Here is a 13,096-nt window from a genome sequence, read left to right on the forward strand (position 1 = left end):
TTTTTGCTGTTCCACTCTTCCTGCTGCAACATGTCCCAATTTTTCTTTTTTCTATTGCACATCAAACTTCTGACATTTTGTTTTATTTGTGTGTGTTGGAGAGAGGTACTATATCTGAGCATGGGTCTGAAGGATGTCCAAGGTAATCTCTACAGTGACCTTATAATAAGGTGATATTTCTTTGAAATCTGAAATATTCCAAAGGCATGTACATATAAGTCAAAAGAAGTGTAAATACTGGTTAAGTAGTTCTTTGAAAGCTAGTTTTAACATTGGCAGAAACCGGATCAAGTTTATTTAGCATACCGCTGCATTGTGAAACAGTCGGAGTGAAGTTGCAGGTTGCGTGAGGATGCATGTTAACTAGTGGGAACCAAGCGCAGTCTTTGTGAAAGCGGAGCAGCAGATTGCTGTGCAAGGCCAATGTTAAAAAGGCAGCTGAATTTAACACCATCTGGAAGAAAAGACCCCTTCACGACTTTCTCACACCGTCAGACAAAACTAGTGTCTCTTGTTCCGAGCCCTTGTCTATGCAACCATACAATACTGAGTCATTATACTTTTGCTGAGAGAAAATTTGAGAACACAATATGGGTAACCAGTGAATGACCAAGTTTCATTGTGCCCGCTTAAGTCGATTGAAATCTACGTCTAGAGCTATGAATGGTAGTATTGTTTTCCTCACCAGGGCTGTACTAAATGTCAGCACAGTGTAAAGAAAAACTTGAAGTCTGCAAATAACTTACCAGATCTCAATTATAATATTTTCCCACACTAGAACTAATATCATTGCGAGGGGCTACATTGCAGAAAATACAAAAAGAAACGAAAAGAAATAGAGAATTCATTTAGAAGTTGTTTTATCCAGACAAACATTTTAATTTTCTGATGGGAACTTCAATTCAGGCTGCAGGCAGGCTGGGTTGAGAAGCGGAATTCATTACTGGGAAGTTCAAGTTACAAAAATGCTTCTTGTGCAATTAAAATAGAATAAGACAAACAACTACTTCCACCTGAAACCCTCCCTTCTTAGATATAAAGATATTGACTCTACTTGGGTTTTATTGCTTTAGATCTTCTTAGAATTATTAGTATGAATCTAGCCCAAATTTTGCTTGGAATTTTGGCAGACACTGCTCTTTCAGAGTTTGCCACTATGATTGACATTGCAAAAGAACATCATAGATGTACATTTCAAAAAAATATGCAACATTCTGGCACCTCCCTAGGTGGATTCAGGTACCCTCAGGAATACACCTCCCTTTGTGTTATACCTCCTCCCCATTTTCTAACTTTCCTTTTCTCATGATGTGTGTGAATCAGTTATTATACTTAGATTTAACATTCACATAATTGATTTAACTGTAAACAGTCAGAAAAAGGAAACAAAACAGTTCAAAAAGAGTAAAAGGAGTTGGTTGTGTATGTTTTATTGGGATGTCTATTTTAAATATAATTGACTTTGCAATTTTGTTATTGTGTCACCAAGTGTCGCATAGTTCTTAACATGTAAGTGCAAAACAATGAGTAATTGCTGTTTTGCTGAATAATACATCTGAGTTGCCAACGTCAAAGGTATTATTTTGTGTATTTCTAAACAGGAACGTTAACTGCAGGTTTTGACATCTAGAATCTTTTCATGAAATACTTAAAAATTGGCCAATAAAATGACACCTGTGAAAGAAAATACAGGGATATAACCAACTAATTTTCCTTGTCCTACTTTCTACTAGAAAATTAAAAATGAAAAGTCACTCAATAATAGAATTATAGAGGATATAACATAAAAACACAGTCCTACAGAAAAATCCAAAACAACAACAAAAGTGGAAACTGGGTAGAGGTAAAAAAAGATACATAGGAAAACTCCTGCAATATCCTTGCAGGATGTGAGTGGATATATCCACCAGTCTCAGCCCCTTAGTGAAGTTACCATTAATGTGCATAGTAATGAGATAAAAGCATTATTTACATTCAAAATGAATTAGTTTCTCAAAGTGGCTTTTCTTTAAGTCTTAAACAGTACATTTCTACCAGTGCTCTGTTTAATTTTTTAAATTAAAATGATTTTCTTATTTGGAAAAATATGAATTCTAACTTGATTTTGTGTAGTCTTTGATGAAAATTAAGAAACCACTTGAATAAGAGATAAGGATAAGTATATTTCACGTTCCTAAAAGTTCTTCCTATTTATAGACTACATTTAAATGGTTCAAGACAGTTTAGCATTTTGAGAATTTTGAATTTTTAGAAATGGAGAGATAAAGCCAAAGGTTTTATTTTCTAATACAGCTAGAAAATGTATGAAAAAGTGTGTAACTGTATATCTAGTTGTGTTTTTTTTTCCTATGTGTCTGTACCTCTGGAAATGCCATTGTGGCTTAAGAATATTCATACCCTTTTCCCACTCTGTCTTGCTATGACTTAGCTTTTCCCTAATAAGTTAGGGTAAGTAAAACACACCTTATATATGATGTTGCATTTGGATGGATGCTGGGGGTGGAGGTGGTGAGATGGGCAACAGAGACAAGGTGTCCTTTAGAAGTTAATGAGGAAGAAGACATCTATAATACTGGCCCAATTGTTTTAATGTTAGTATTTCGAGACAGCTAAACAGTGACGGGGCATGTAAGGTAGTTCTTCAGTGTCTCCAGATTTTAATGGATGGCTTTGTTGTCCTGTTTCTGTGTTCATCGGTTTCTTAGCACAAGTTAACCTAGAACAGAAATCAGCAGAAGCCTTCATTCTCATCTGCTTAGAGAACCTATTTCACCCCTTTTGGGAATCGTTCGACTTTATAGTGGAATTAATTCTAAAGAAGGTGAATGGAAACGAAAAGTATATAGTTATGATTGCTCCTAAAGAATGTCTGCTTGCCCTCAATCAGGGCCGGGAGAGTTAGTGCACTTCCTTAGAAAGGTGATGACCATCTTTGAGGTGGGAGCATGTGGTTTTCCGCTTTGCAGCCAACTGCCAGACCACAGGGGGTAGGACTTTAAAAAGTGAAGATAATCGACTTTATTCAGGGAAATATGGAGTTCAGAGCCATATTTGTTCAAAGAGAAGCACATCACTGTGTTTGGTGGTTTGACTGAGGTTTAGCTGAGCTCCCGCACGACGCATTCTTTGAGATCTAAAAATAGCCAGGCTTAGCAGTCGCATTGCAAGGTGCTTGGCGTGGGCGGTGCACAGAGGAGACAGCCGACTCTGGTGACTGGCTGGGCTAGGCAGTGGCAGCGGCGAAGGCGGCCGGCTTGCCGCCGGGCAGCACGACGCCTCCCGGTGACCGCCAACAGCCAGAGTCCTCCTGCAGCTGTGGCTGCTGGCGGCACTTTCCTGAAGCGGGCGTCTGATTGGTGTTTCCCGGGAGACGGGCTGCCAGAGCTGCCAGAGCTGCTGGAGCTGGTGCGCCGGCGCGCGCGCTCCCGGGGCTGGCGCGCGCTCCTGGCTGGCGCGCGGCGGGGCCGCGGGGGGCGCGCTGCGGCCCAGGTAGCCGGCTGGGAGGCCTCCCAAGTTCGCGCGAGTTCAAGTTCCCGTGCCCGCCCTCCAAGGTTTGAGAACCGTAGAGGGGGGCTGGCAAGCTTCCTCTGCCGGGCATGCTGAGTTGCATCCGCTAGGGCTGTTCTGTTTTTTTTATTTGTCGGCCCTTCGGCCCCTCACCAGCGACCTCGGTCCTGCTCCTGCGCCAGCTCCGGATTGCGGTTGCTTAGGAATCTCTGAGCTGGGCTTGTGCATGGGGGTGGCGTCGGGGTTCAGTCAAGCCAGGACCTCGGCTGGAGCGAGGGATCTAGCTGCGGCCACCTCCTTCGCAGGGCCCCTTCCTCAAGCTAGCAGGCAACTTGTGTTTAAGGGGCTTTCTTTTGCTGACACTGTTTTTCTAGTTCTGCCCAGGAATCTTCCCTGGATATGATCAATATCATTGATAAAGATATAACGTGCTCCTCCCCACCATTTTTTAACCTAGTGAAAAGCTAACGGAAAGAGCACCCCCCCCCCCCCCACACACACCCTGGGAAGCTCTCGGAGAAGGAAGTTTTCTGTATCAGGAACCAGGATTGGTGAGCACACTCCGCTCTGGGCCCTTCCCTGGGTCAACTTCCACTTCTGCCCAATTGCCCATTCGGGACTCAGCGCGCATCTTTTCCCTATCAGATTTGCAGGAAATATTAATCTCCCTGTTGGGTGGATACAGTAGAACTTGTTCAGAGATTCCTTTAAAAAGAGATCTGGGTCTTAAGCACTTACTAAAGCCAGTTAATAACATCATGCATGGACATTTAAACTTGTTGTAAGTTGCAGAGAGGATTAGAGGGAAGTCACGCTGTGCGCAGCTAATGATACCATCTTAACTCTAACCGGGCTAAATCCACCTCGTCCCGGGCAGGTCCAGCTCTGCGGCCCTCGGGTGAGGTTGGGAAAGAGGAGGGTCTTGGAGCCGCGCAAGGAGGGCGGAAACAGGAGGAGCCACTCTGGTCCTCGCTTCAGGTGATGGTCACTCGTCCTGGGAGGTTGCGGGCGATCCTGCTGCTAGGTGGGCACGAGCACCGGGACGAGGGCACAGGCTTCTTGGTGTACGTGTATGCGCCACAGCCCACAGGCTGTGCTATAATGACACTAAAGGACACTTACCTACATGTTAAGCAGGTTTGATTTCATTCACCAAAGAGTGCACCAATGCTTGTAGCAAGCTCAGGTGAGGTTGTAGGATTCCCACGGTGGTCGCTTTTTGCTACTGATCGATTTGCATTACAAAGGCCGTTTACTTTCAGTTCTCTTACAAAAGTAGTCAAGCTCAGTATTTCACAGGTAAATTTCGAAGCATATTATTAACAACTTCCTGTCATAGGCTTGCTCGACTGGTTTCAAACTGATTACTGTTTTAAGGCAGTTTTCGACTACTTTATGACAGGGCCAATTAGAAATAATCTTGGGGAAATGCTTCGAAAATGCTGCGTTATTAAAACACTCACCTAACAATATTCATTTGGTTCTGTCACTAAGTAGCTGTCTGACGGATATCTTGTGTTCTCAGAGTTTCTTTTAATATTCACTGGCCCTGGGAAAACAAGCTATCAGGAGAATTTTAACTGCAACCTGGCTCTTGGAAATTTTTTTTTTAGTTTTGAATTCAAACTTGACAAGGTTAAAATGTTTATGTCTTATATAATTGCTAGTGGGAGACTGGAAATAACTACAGATGCTAATCACTATAATAATTGGTGAAAACTTGTAAATGAACCTCTTGGGAAAAGGAATGTGTGCAAATAATAATAAACACTTTCTCTGAATCAGTCCACAAAAATGATTTACAGAATATTATCCAGGATATCTCCCAAATCTTTGTCTTTTAGGGAAAAAATATAATCTACATATATAACCATACACACACATATATAAATATGAGTGAAATGTGCTGGAATTGAAGAATTTCTCACAAGTATGATTAGGAAATATTTTCCCTGAATAAATATTTCAAATATAATTAATTTATGCATTTATCGACCCTGGTCTAATGAAAAAAAAACTTACTATAATTTATTTGGAGGTAATGCCTTCATGAGGACAATAATAGATTTAATATCACTGAAATTCAGAATCTATGCACTTACTTCCTGTCAGGACTAGATCTCTTGTATAGTAATAATAAAAGTGTTTAGTCCTTATTTTTAATTCAGTGAGCATTATGAAGGTACCTGAAACTGTCGCATGAATTTAACAGTCTTTGAGAGAAGCTCAAATAATGGATTTTAGGCCTTATTTTTAGAAAGCACATAGTTTGTACATAGAAAGTGCTCAGTATATATCATTTTAATGTATTGAATTATCCTTGAAATATATGATCTATATACAAAGTTAAATTAGTAGTGGCTGATGGGAATCTAAAGTTGAGGATGTTGAACAGTCTGGAATAGTTTGAAAACTGTTTAGGAGCTTTAAATATAAAGTTATCACCATGACAAATTCATGACAAGTGGCTTTGAAAAGAATGCAAGAAAATAATTTGATAGGTCTTCATCTTTAGGGTCTGCAGTACATGCCTCTTGAGTGATACTGGTAGTGAAAATATCTAGACAGCAAGGAAATAGGGATTAATTGATGAATTCATATTTGCATTGTTTTATAAAGTAACTCTTATGACAGTTTGTAGGTACTCAGATTAATATAAAAAATAACAAGTTTAGCTGTCCCCAAATAAGGTTAGAAATTGCTGAGTAGCTTAGATTTTCACACTCAAGTCTCATGCTCAGTTATAGTCTAAAATCTGAGTTTGCAGATATGACATGGGACTCTAGTGATTCAAACAGCATAGTACAAATACTGCATATATTTCTGCCAAATTTGTCTCAGATGGACTAGCTGCTAAGGAAGAATCCATAGAATGACCGAGCTAACAGAAAGTGTGTTACCTTTACAATAGGTAATCCCTCCATTTGCATGCGGTGCTCATTGACGAGAGAGGACGTGAATTTCTGTCATTTTTCTGGACTTCAGCCTTAAGGTCTATATTGTCAATTCAAAATGAACAGTAATTTATGCTAACCAATAATTATTATTAAGACAAAATTATTTTCTTGGCCAATAGAAATTTGGTTTTATTTAAGTTCAACTTAACTAGATCCATTTTATTAGAGATTGTCTAATTCAATTTTGATTTTTCAAATTGCTTTTTATACTATGAAGAACCTTCTATATAAAATGTAGTTTGAAAAGAGAAAAATATTTATGCTTTTATCATTTTAAGTGGTCAAATACTGCAGTGTTAGATATTAGAATATCATGTGCATCAATACATTATTAACTTAATCTAATGCTCAGAGTCATTACCACATTCATGGGTGTCTGATATCTCTCCAGTCCACTGGATTTTGAAGTGTGATTATGTAAATTTTCTACTGATAAATAAATGACTATAATTGTACTTGAAATACCACTCAAATTCTTAAGACCATGGCATCTAAATAATATATTATGCATTCCTTAATTATTTATCAAGACTAATTCAAAATAACTGTAGGGTAAAGCATACATTTATTTTTAAATAGCCATCCCCTTCCCCAATTTTTTTTCTGCACCAGGTTAAAAAATATTCCAGATGGTGAAAATATGGAGAGATGAGAAAAAGGTTGATAAGTAGAGTAAACAAGTTTATTCCTCAAGGAAACATCTCTGGTCTGGCCAATAATACTATCACCATGATGCAATTTTGTGGCATGTGATCTTAATACCAGTTCAGTAAGGGTATTTTGGTGACAGAGGAAATCATGTTTAAATGTTAAACATCAGGGTAGAAAATTCCTCCCTATTACTTGACAAAGAAAAAGGGAAAAGTTAGCAGAAAAAAAAAATTCACCGATGGATATTTTTTAAGGTTCTTTTATAATCATAGTAGGGAAATTATAATCTTGAGTTATAAAATTTAAGTAAGGGTTGTATAATCAAATGACACTACATGTAAAGTATGCCTTCCCTTCATTTAATTATAGCTATAGAAAATCACAATAATCGAATGGTACCTTTTCATTGTTTAACATTGCAAGGCTGTATTCAGAACTCTTGTACTGTGCCTTTAAAAGAAGGGTGTGCGTGTGTGCGCGCACGTGTGTGTGTGTGTGTGTGTTTTACCTACATAAATTCTAATTGCAGAATCCACTCTAATCACCATGTAGAAATCATCTGAAGCCTCATAAGTTCATGAGCTACACACTTTTCTTTTTTATTCTGCAGACCACACCTTATCTGGTTGCTAATGAAATACAGGAGATTGATTGCAGAAAATCTTCAAGGGAATATTTGCTGTACCACATATAGTAAGCTCCATTTGGTGCATTAGCATTTAGCCATTTTATGCAAATTTAGAGAAAATGACTCATGTATATGATTTAATATGCATCAGCGATAACTCATACCACCCTTATAAGAAAAAAGAAATTAAAAATTCATTAGAAAACTAGACTAGTGTCACTACATGGTTAAAACATTATTAAAGCATATTTCAATGTTTTGCTTACACTAGTGTTCTCATCATGGTGCCACCATTTCATGACAAAGGCCGTAGAGGAGAAAACATTCAACTTAAAATGTCTGCTGGCACACATCGCTGGATTTGTGTGTCACTAAACAATGAACGAGCATAGCCTTGAATACCAACTATTTAATTAGCACTTTTGGAAACCATGCATAGAAAATAGCTCATTTACATGCATCTGCTTAGCGATTAGTCCCATAAAAAGCTACCATTTTTTTGTTGTTGTTGTTTAATATAGCGAGCATTTTACCATCGGCCATGAAAAAAATCAAAACATATGTTATTATTTTCAAATCCTGAAATTCAGAGATTTAATTAAAACAGGCAAAAGTCTTCATATTTCTCTTCAAGGTATATTTAAATTATTTAATTTAACCTTAAGTGTACCATAAAAGGCTGGATACAAGTAATAATTAAGAACTTCAAAGGGCAACGGAAACCCTCTAACAGTCCTTGGTTTAATTAAAGGCTATTATTAGAAAGCTCTTGAATATACAGTTACATTTAATGACAAGTGATGGCTAGTAAAAGCTGTGTTTGAAAGTTATGAGTATCTTATTCTAAATACAATTGATAGGCTGTAGAAAGTATTGCTATCATTTCATTTTGAAAATAAATGACATGTATTTCTTGAAAAATCAAATTGATAACATTAAAAACCTGTTAGTTTAAGATGCTTTGCTTTTCATTAATTCTCTAGTCTACACATACCTGTCATGATCACATATTAATTGTATGCTTCTTAAAAAGCATTTCTGCCAATTTAAATGTCTTTAAGAGGATATTTTTTTGAATACAGTAGTATATTTATGAAGCCATGTATACAAATGTGTATGGATGAATTAAAAATAAAAGTGGACTTTACTGGTGTATTTTGAAATGTAACATTCTTTTTTGGAATGTGGATTGATATTTAATACAACAGTAATAAATTATTTTTTAGAAGTTTATATTATCTACCACATTTGTGTGAGTAGACAATTGGCCGAAAAACAGGTGACTTTAGATACATTTTAGGAAGTGTATAAACCATATAGAAAATAGGAATCGGTCATTTATGTAAAATTTGCTGTTTATCATGAGTAATTATGCTCATTGTACTATTTTGCTGTGTATGTATTTATACAGGGAATTTAGTTGGAATTTGCATGAAATTCAGGGCAGATGAGTGAGTAGAGTGTGTATATATATATATATATTCTGAAGTGAAATTGAACAAATATTTTGAGAGTTTATTTAGAACATTTTACTGATTCTGTTTGTTAAATTATCTTTAGTCATTGGCTTATAAAGCATTTATAGTAAAAAATTGCTCACTTATTAAGCATATAAAATTTTAATTTTATGAGAAATCTATTATTTTGAAAATGTGATACTCTTTCCTTTGTTCACTGTGGACCAGTGAACTACGCCATGAAATGTTTGGTCTAAGAAAGATTGTGTAGATTAAATATGTAGCTATGAATCTGTATCTGTGTAGCTTATCTGTCTAGTTACATAATGTAGTGAATGTATATAATCCACTATGTAAGAAAAGTGTGCTCCTGATGTGCCTTTCCTATGGCATGTTTCTTTAATTAGAAATTTTTTTTTACTTCAATTTCTTATTTTATTTTCCTCACAACCAGTATTATTCTTTCTTTATTTATTATACTCACCCTACTTCCCTCCTGCATAGACACTCAGAATTTAAGGTTTGTAAACAGAAAACTTACTAGTCTTGTTCACTGCTGAATATCCTGCACCTAGAACAGTGTTGGACAGATAGTAGATGCTCAATGATTATTTGTTAATCAAAGAATGAATACATTTAAATATGAGATTGATCTTTCTGAGATAGCTGTTGCCCTATGGATCTAAGGAATTGGTTTAGATAGACTGGTTCTCCCAGCATGGGAGCCCTCTTGAAGCTGCCCAGCTTTGATGAGATTATCCTTCCTGGATAGAGTAAAATCACTGGTTTTGGGGTTAGTGAGGACTGCAAAGAAACTTGTAATCTAGATTTCAAAGTTCAGTTGAGGAGAATTACATATATATTTGAGGTTGTATCTTTTTTTAAAAGATATTATTTATTTATTTGACAGAGAGAGACAGCAAGAGAGGGAACACAAGCAAGGTGAGTGTGAGAGGAAGAAGTAGGCTTCCCGCTGAGCAGGCGGGGCTCAATCCCAGGACCCTGGGATCATGACCTGAGTTGAAGGCAGACCTTAATGATCAAGCCACCCAGGCGCCCCAAGATTTTATCTTTGATACAGGGAATATCAAACGCTCATAGAATAGGGCCAAGTTAACTGGACACATGGAAAATGAATCCTAGAACACAATTATTAAAAACATATTCCAAAGAAATATTTTACAAGGAATTTTAATATTTTTATTTTACTTTGATTAAAATATCTAATTCATAAGAGCATGCTATTTGTAAATGGCCTGAAATGCTTACAATTTTAATGATAGAAGAAACAGATGTGAGTCAGAGTCTCCCTGGGGCCTGACCTTCTTCTTGACTATGTTAGGACCATTTTTGAAATCTCCATTAGTTTCCTTAGAACACTAGGAAATTATGAATAAAGATATGGTTATGTTACTAAACAGTGCTCCTATGACTTAAAAATTAACCTGTCTAACCTGCAATCCAATGTTACATGGAGAATTTAAATCATTGATTATAATTTCGAGCAGAAATTGGAATATATCATTTGGTATAATCAGTGAAAATTTGTCTTTTCACGTTTTCACACAACATGGGTTCAAAGTAACAAATGTAAGATGGGAAACTCAAATCAATGAAATGTTTATTGGGGCTCTTATGTTCCCACCAAAAAGGTTCTAAGGTTCTCAGAAAATAACCAGCAGTAGGTTGTTGAGTTCATAAAGCAACAAGTAAACATATTCATAAGACCAGGTAGTTAGAAAAGCGAGTCATCAAAAAAGCCCAGCCCTTTTCTATTTCTGTACCATTGAGAAAGAATGTTCTTCCCCCCTCCCCCCCTGCAAAAAGCTTTTTTGTTTCCGTTTGGTCCACAGCTTGGGCAAGGGTTCCGAGGTGGTTAAAAAGCTGCCTAGTGGCTGCAGGGAGAGGCTCAGGCCGAAGCCCGGGCATCAGGGGTTTGCCAGAGGGGCCCCTCAAAGGCTGCTGGGCTCCGGACGCTCCTAACCATGCTTGACGGTGGGCCTTTCGAAGACATACTGGCCCAGCGCAGCCTGCAGGCCAGCCTATCTACGAGGTTAGCCAGGTGGTCCCATGTTCTTGATGAGGTTCACCTCCCGACCTAGGAAGTGGTTCTTTAGCAAGTCACAGAGAAGGGCATCTGCGCAGGTAGAACCAAGGGCACGCAGATCCCAAAGAACCTGCTTCAGGTTCTTCTCCAGAACCACCGCGGCTTCCACGGTGTACAGGGTTTCACCCCGCTCATCTTCGGAAGGCTCCTGCACTCCCGGGAAGAGGACGCAGCAGCCGCGCCAAGCACGCTGGTTTTACGTCTTCAGGAGACTCTTGGGCCCGCACGCTTCTCCTCAGCCAACCCGGCAGAAGTGGCCTATGCCCTCGGGAGCCACATCGTCGTGGTCGAGAGAGAAGCCCAGAGAAAGGTAGGTGTAGGAGGCCTGCAGATGCATGTTGACCAGGCAGTTAACGGCAGCCTTGGAATAATTCTGTCACATCTGGAAGCTGCTCCCGGCTGACTGGCAATAAGGAGCAAAGTTTGAAAAAATTGTGTTGGTTGATTTTGGGGGCAGGGGATGGCTGAGAAGGTGGCTACCAAAGTTTTCCAGTTTCCCAACTGGAAAAGAAGTTGAAGGGTGCGGCCGGAGGCTGTAGTAAATGGCGTCCGAAACACCGTTGAAATAAGAGCTAGATCTGCAGGCGGCAGGGTGCACTGCCAAGAAAAAATGTTGTTAGGATGTGGGAGTTGGGTTAAGCATTTGATTAAGCCCATTAACTCTTTCATATTATTAAGGTATTATTTTAGTCTGTGAATGCATTTTTGGAAGCTACAGTGGCTCTTATGTTGGTGCAAAAAGGCGCCAAATGATTCCCTGGGCGATAAAATAGACTTAGCAAGTCTTGTGTCTTGAACATCGTGACTGACTGGAATCTGGGTCCAGACTGATGCCGTCGACAGATTTCATCATAAAGCAAAGCAGAGAATTCAGATTATATATTTTATCTAGGTCATTTTCATGCTTCTGACTTTTAATTAGAAAACAACTCTCCACTGTGTAAGTGGGCATACTATTTACTACACTAAAGGTAGAGCTAAAAATGAGGAAATCAATGAAGAATTTCCGGGCTAATAGAAAATCTATTAACCAGAAAGTATTTATTGAGTACTTTATCAGAGTATACAGTGCGAAGGGCTAATTATATGTTTGGGAGTGTAGGGTCGGGAGATATAGAGATGGAAAGCTTTGGAAGAGGACTTAGAAAAAATGTAAGAAATGATGCCAACTTTAAGAAACCTAACATCTGATAGAAGAGACTAGATTAATAAATATGGAAAATTAGTGAATAATGTAAGACTGTGGAATTCTGGGATACTCATTAATAATATTTTAGGAATGTAAAGATAAATCATTATGAATACCTAAGGAAAGATTAGTAAAGAAAGTAATATTTGCAGCTTTGTATTTGAGCTTTGAAAGAGTTGTAGAATTAAGACAGAAGGGAGAGCATTGTGGCGCAGAAAACCAAAATGATTTATGATGACCTGAATGCGTCAATGAACAAAGCATGTTTTTGAGAGTGAGAAAGAAGAAATTTATACTCAGTAATGGTGATTAATATTTGTGGATAGGTAGAATAAGGCCAGATTACTTATATTCTTGAAACTTGGCCATTAGAGAGAGACATGATGATGAAAATTATGGAGTTATTCCGGATTTCTTCTTTGATATATTCAACAAATATTTATTGAGTATCTACTATGTGCAAAGTACTGTGCCAAGCACTGGGAGAACAGTGGTGAACCAAAACCAATTCTTGCCCAACGTCATGAAATTGTATTCTAGCAGGAAGGCTAGACTTTGAACAACTAACTATGCAATTGACTAATTATGGCTATAATTAGT

This window comes from Phoca vitulina, unplaced genomic scaffold (assembly GCF_004348235.1).
Source record: "Phoca vitulina isolate PV1807 unplaced genomic scaffold, GSC_HSeal_1.0 scaffold6, whole genome shotgun sequence".
NCBI lineage: Eukaryota > Metazoa > Chordata > Mammalia > Carnivora > Phocidae > Phoca > Phoca vitulina.